We start from the raw sequence: 6,353 nt of genomic DNA on the forward strand, positions 1-6,353 counted from the left end.
AATAGTTTCCTTACAACAGAGCTTCCTAACGTTTTCACACTTTAGAGAAAAAGAGAAATGTTTGGCATGCCCTGCAGCTGCTTTAATTGGAGACAAACGAGAAGAGACCATTCCACCCATGCGACTTGTTTGATGGTTAGCAGCTAAAGTATCCAATTTATCTCTTCTAGCTATTTCTCAAAAGAAACCAGGGTATTACCATCAACAACTTGGCTGGGTAGTTTGCTCTTTGGGTAAAGAAGGGCCTCTGGTTCTCAGTTTGAAATGTACTTCCTCATAGTTTCCATTTGTGCCCTCTGGTTTCCTTAATGGCTTTGTATGGGAGCATACAAGCACATACAGTAAGCACTCCATTGCACTTGTGCATACTGTATGACAAAGAAACTAAACTGAACTGGTTCGTGCTTTACTGTTCATTCTGAAGAAACCCCCTGGGGCTGACGTTGTCAGTGCCTTCAAGGATTTTTAATACTTGTATCAGGTCCCTTAATAGCCTTCAGTTGAAGCCTGAAACAGTTCACCTTATTTAGCCTCTCGGTGTAGGACATTGCTTAAGCCCCAGAATGCATCAGGTCTCTTGTTTCAGGACTGATTCCAGAGTGGCAGGATCAAGTTGTGACCAAAAATGTACACACTGTTCTAATTGAGACTTACTAGTTCATTGCTCAGTTCATATAACATATCTATTGATTTAAATTCATGGTACTACTTTTCTTTAACTGGATCGTGCTGTTTTTAATCATTTTCTAAAATGATTTTTTGCTTTATATTTGTCCTAATTGATTTGTTGAACCATTCAGAATAGTGCTTTTTAATTGTTGGTGCACGATTTAGTTTTAAATATATATACTGTAGCAAGGAGAGACTTGCCTATAATTTTCCAAAGGCAATAGTATACACAACAGGGATTAAAGCTTTTCAGGCAAAATCATTTTGTGCTGTTGTGGGTGCCTTTTCCATCACAGTTTATTATTTTCCAACAAATAAAACATTCTAGGACTATGTCAATAGGTTCCTCCTATTCCAGGACAGTAGGTGTCTCTTTCTAATTTAAGTTTTACCATATAGCTTTTAGCCAAAATACTGTTTTGGAAGCATTTCAATGAAAGCTTAAAAGGGAATTTCAAGTTTTGAAAAATAACAAAGCCTATCTGATAAAAACAAACATTATAAATACATCTCCAGAAGTACCAAGGCCAAGTTCATTGGCACATTAGCAGAACTGGAGCCCTCAAGTCAAAATCATTTCCCTGTGTTCCAGTTGCCAGTGGGAAAACAGCTTTATTCACAGTCAATTGAACGAACCGCAGAACTTGAGGACCTGGAGGCGGCGATCTCTTGCCTTTCAGCTCCTGGAATCCGACATCAAGAACTCTCTCCAAGTTGTCTCCCAACAACAGAGAGCTGTGTTTTATCGAACCCCAGGAAAGAAAGATGCCCTTTCCTGTATGTATCCTATTTTCGCAGATTTCCCCAGACATAGATCACTCATGCGTAACATTTCCAGAGGGCACACGCACTCAGCAGGGTGGGCCTGTAATGTGAAGAGCCTAACAAAAGTCACCATTTTCTGCCCTGCCACTCCTGCTCCTTAAGCGACTAACCGACCTTGCACAACAGAAGCATCACAGACTTCTTCCAATTGTGAAATACTGGAACACAAAGAAAAAGATGCCCAGTGAACAACCGGAAATAGAATCAACAGGACCAGACTTTTATATGTCTTGATGAAGACTTGTTTGCTAAAACATTCACTACTGTTAAATACTAGTGAATGTGTCAACAGCCATATCACCCTTCAACTCTACTGCCAACCCACTGAAGCTCAGCTGGTGTGAGCCTGGTCTGTACCTGGATAGGAGACCTCCTGGGAAAGCGAAGGATGACGGGGGTGCTATACTGTAAAAAGGCAATGTCCTGATTCGCCATGGTCATTAAAAATCCCAGGACGTTTCTTGAAAAGAGCAGGGGTATTGCCCCAGTGTCCTGGCCAATTATACGAATAAAAAATATTTTAGTGTGCTCAAGATTGCATGTCCCATTGATTTCACTTTTATTTGTGCAGGACAGCACCTGTGTGATCTCTGGATGTGCATTATTTCTCATCCTTTTTTAAGCAAACCTGAAAAAATTCCCTAGTTGACAAAATCACACATTCGACTCTTCTCATACATGAATGTTCTGTGAACACAAAAGGCTCAAATGTGCCACTGCCAAGCTCTCAGTCCTGCCTTAAACCTTGATCTGCTTAATTGACCGCAACACATTCTGACAGCAGCGACCTCAGCATTCTCACACTGAGTCACTGGTGACAAATTCCAAACTTACTTTTTTTTTTAACTTTCTGATGGCTCAGAACATCATAAATCTCATATAATAATGCCAAGTTATGTCACAGCTGTCAGTTCAAAACAGTTCTCGTTTTTTCTCCGTGCATAAACTGCAGGGATTTTCCATTTTACCTTTGTTAAATACCGCTTCTTCCTAAACCTTCACTTTCACAGATCCTTATAATCACAGCACTAAGCTTTTATCATTGATAAAGTGCAATAGAAAGCTCACATAAATATTCTGGACACACAGATGCCATCTTCTCTCATTTATCAGAATTACTGCAAATGTTTAACCAAGCAATAAGTTTAATGTTTAGATTGTATTAGGAATAATGGTCCTGGCAAAGCTCATTTTTGTGCAACAGAAACACTGATCCTGAATCAACTGTCAGGTTGCACTGCAGGGTTGGATGTGGTGGCAACACTAAGCTTGGAGACCATGGCCATTTTCAAGAGGAAAGGGAATAGAACCGCCCTGACTTCATGGAACCCATAGATCCAGGTACTGGCAATGAGAAAAACACAGTAATTCAATGATCAATGGGACATACGGCAAAGGAGTTTAATGTTTACAATGAGCAGCATTTTGGTTGTTAAATCAGGTGACAGTTCACTGAGCTCTGTGGTATTCAGAGGTTATATACTGTATGTCAATTTTTACTTGTTCAATTCCGTGTTTGTATCGACATTTTTGGTGCACACTTCGTGCCTCAAGTCAACACACATGTCCGAGACAAACATTTGTTTGGGATTTTGTTCACCTTAGACAAGCCACTAATCTCTTCTGTATTCCCGTTTCCCCCCCCTCTTTGCTGATAGCTTCTCCCCTTTAACAAACAATTGAGTTCACAGTTTTGCAGTCTCAGCTACAGTGTGCGCACATTCAATCTCTTGCAGGGACAGATGATTCTTTCCTCGCCAGCACAATGCACACTATGCTCTGGCTTAGTAAGCAAAATTCTTACAAGAAGAATGTGATGTAAAAATGATGTGAAGCCAAAGATATGAAGCATTTATTTCATTACTTATCTTCGGGTGTAGTTTATAATCATCCTCCCTAAAAATAAGGTAACTGAGGCTTGAAAGTATATTAAATTGTTGCCTGGCAAAGACAAGGGTACAGATATCCCATTTAAAAAAAAACGGAGAAAGGAAATGCTCAAGCCTTCAATCAGTACTAGAGGGAAAAAAGCTTAGCACTGCTTTGTGACCCAAGTACAAGAAATTACTGTAGCTTAGATCTGTCCTTAACAGTAAGGGCAGTGCAAATAAGGGTTTTGCTACTGAGTGTTAGTGTTTATAATCAAGAACCATCTGTGCTTGTTAGACATGTGCTTTAGGAACTGCTTAAAAGCGTTTCCTGGTAAATAAAGAAATCACACCAAACTCAAAATTTTAACACACATTTGCTTCAAGAATTCAAGCTTGAAGGATTCTGCACCCCATGAACTAACTGCACATCTGGTGACCGGAGGAAGTCCAACACAAGACTCCCAGCTCCAGGAACAGAGTGGAATTATTTTTCCTCAGACATCAAGATGCATGATCTGGTTTCTCTTGCTGCTGATGAAGAAGGATTCCAAGCAAATGAAAACATTGCAATACAAGCCTTTAAAAAAAAAAAAAGATCAAAACATTCATATGAACCTGGTTGTTATATTTTTGGAGCTTTTGGGATACCTTTTGTAATACTTTAAATAGATCAATTAATATAAGCATAAAAATCATTGACAACTGATAATGTCAGTATTACAGCATATCCTGGCAAAAATAAAGTCTTTGTCAAGAATGTATGTGTGTTTAGGATGTATGTTTGTATGTGTTATGTGTGCAGAGAGAGCATTTTAATAAGAAGTCAGAAGTGTGTGTGAACTGCCTGATACACTTGAGGTTTTATGTTACTACACACTTCACATTTTTAAAAGATTTTTTTCTTGTTTGCAGAACTTCTACATTCTTCCTTGCTGGCAAGGCTCTAGCTGAAGACAAGACCTAAAATGTCCTGTAAGCTAGAAGAGATTTTTCTATTTTAAATTACTGTTGAGGAGTCTTATTGATAATATACCCTCCATTTTTTTTTTATTTGCGCATGTAGACTCTGACCTGGCAGCAAGCAGGTGAAGTGTAGTATAAACTTGATAAAGCATTTTGTCTTTCATATTGAAAAACCACCAGAAAAAGTAATATCTGCTATCAGAAGCTTAGCAGGACAAGGACTAATCAGTACCATGATGCATACAGTAAGTGATTTTGCTGGACCGATAGGTGGCACTCTTCACTGTTCTCCAGAGTTTTCAAACTAACGCCCCTGTATGACATACTGTAGGAGGTGCTGTACTTTGTACTTCATAGTCCTGTATGTACTGTAAAATTGTGATCGATCTATGGGACCTGTAATCTAACGAAACAGAGCCTCTGGTTTTCATATGGAAGTATTGATCTGTATTTAACTTTCAAATGAGAAACAGGGATGTACACGGTGTTACATCTATCCATGACTGAGACTCCTCATTAAAATAATGTGTTCAAAGGCACAGGCCTTTTCTTATACGCCTAACTGCCCTTGTGGTGCAGCAGTTCTCCTACTGGGGCGTTTTTCATATTCAGAGTTTTGTGAGGCATGACCGTTTGCCTTGTAAATACAAAGAGCCAACACACTATATCAACAATGGGAGAAGGTATGAAGCAGTTTTTTTAAGGTAGGAAAATAGAACCATTAAACTTATTTGAGCCAATCTTTTAATATTTAATTAAGAAAACAGATCTGTAGAGCACCCGAAGGCAGAACGTTCAGGATAATATTACGAGAATCATATTCCTTCAAATAAATCTAATAATGATCTATACGAAGAAGTCGTTTTTCACAAACCCATAATAGCCTGGCCCATTATAATGGTGTCTGGATGAAAATAGGCTTTTATCCACTTTTGAGAGAGGAGAAAGTGGTCTTAAACCAAGGTTTTATTTATCCAGCTCCGATAATGATAGTGCTTGTCTTTTTAGTAATACGACTAATTTGGAATGCTGCTACTCAGGACCGTAATATAACAGCATTAAACATCTGGCTAGTTTCCAGGGCCCAAACAGCTTTGATGATTATGTCATTAAAAACCTTTTGAGGACAGAAAGAAAAGCCTAAGTCATGTAGTTCTTTAAGGAACAGCAGATACTTTAAACTCTTTAGGAAACCTTTAGCATGATGCTAGGAGGCTAGGAGGAATTAAAGCCAAGAAGAATTACACAGACCTTAAAGCTCATAACTTCTAAAGAAAGGCTTAAGACAGAGAATTGGGCATCAATATGATGCTAAGACTGTGAATCTAAGCAAACAGGCAGCTGCCAGATGGAAAATTCTTACACTGTGTTTGGTAATGGATGACTTTATAACATAGGATGTGAGAGATAGAATACCTTATTATTTTGCCTAAGTATGAAATGTCTAAAAATTATTTTTTTTTAAATTATAAAAATATGGACAGTCCAACAATCAAAAATCACAGAAAATGAAGAAAAATTCTGTGGCCAACAAGTATAGAACACACAAAGCATTTAGCATGGCTTCCTTTTTTCATTAAAGACCATTCCAGGATACAATGCCTCTTAAAATTGATCATTCTGAATTTACTGATCATTCTCATAAACCACATTGGGCATAAGATACTCAGTTCCTAACATACAGATGTGCAACATGTGATTAAATTATTGTGCAGTAAGACTGTGAGCAGGGAAAGGGAACAGATAAGCCTACTTCCTTCTACTTCCTCACATGAAGGTCAAACTCAAACCTGTACAAGATGAGGAGAATGCCAGTTACGGCATTACTTCCTCTGTAACACTGCCACCTTGATCAGCAGTTAATGCGAAGGAAAAGCTGCTACTTTTGCAACAGCCTAAGATTTGCATATATACCCTGGTATCTGCCTCCACGCTTGTTACCCAGTTGATTTAGCTCAGGTCAAACAGAGCCGCTGCTTGTCTTTAATGCTCAGCCCACAGTGAAGGACTTTTCGTACACGTTTT

This window comes from Atractosteus spatula, chromosome 5 (assembly GCF_055471065.1).
Source record: "Atractosteus spatula isolate fAtrSpa1 chromosome 5, fAtrSpa1.hap1, whole genome shotgun sequence".
In the NCBI taxonomy this organism is placed as follows: Eukaryota; Metazoa; Chordata; class Actinopteri; order Semionotiformes; family Lepisosteidae; genus Atractosteus; species Atractosteus spatula.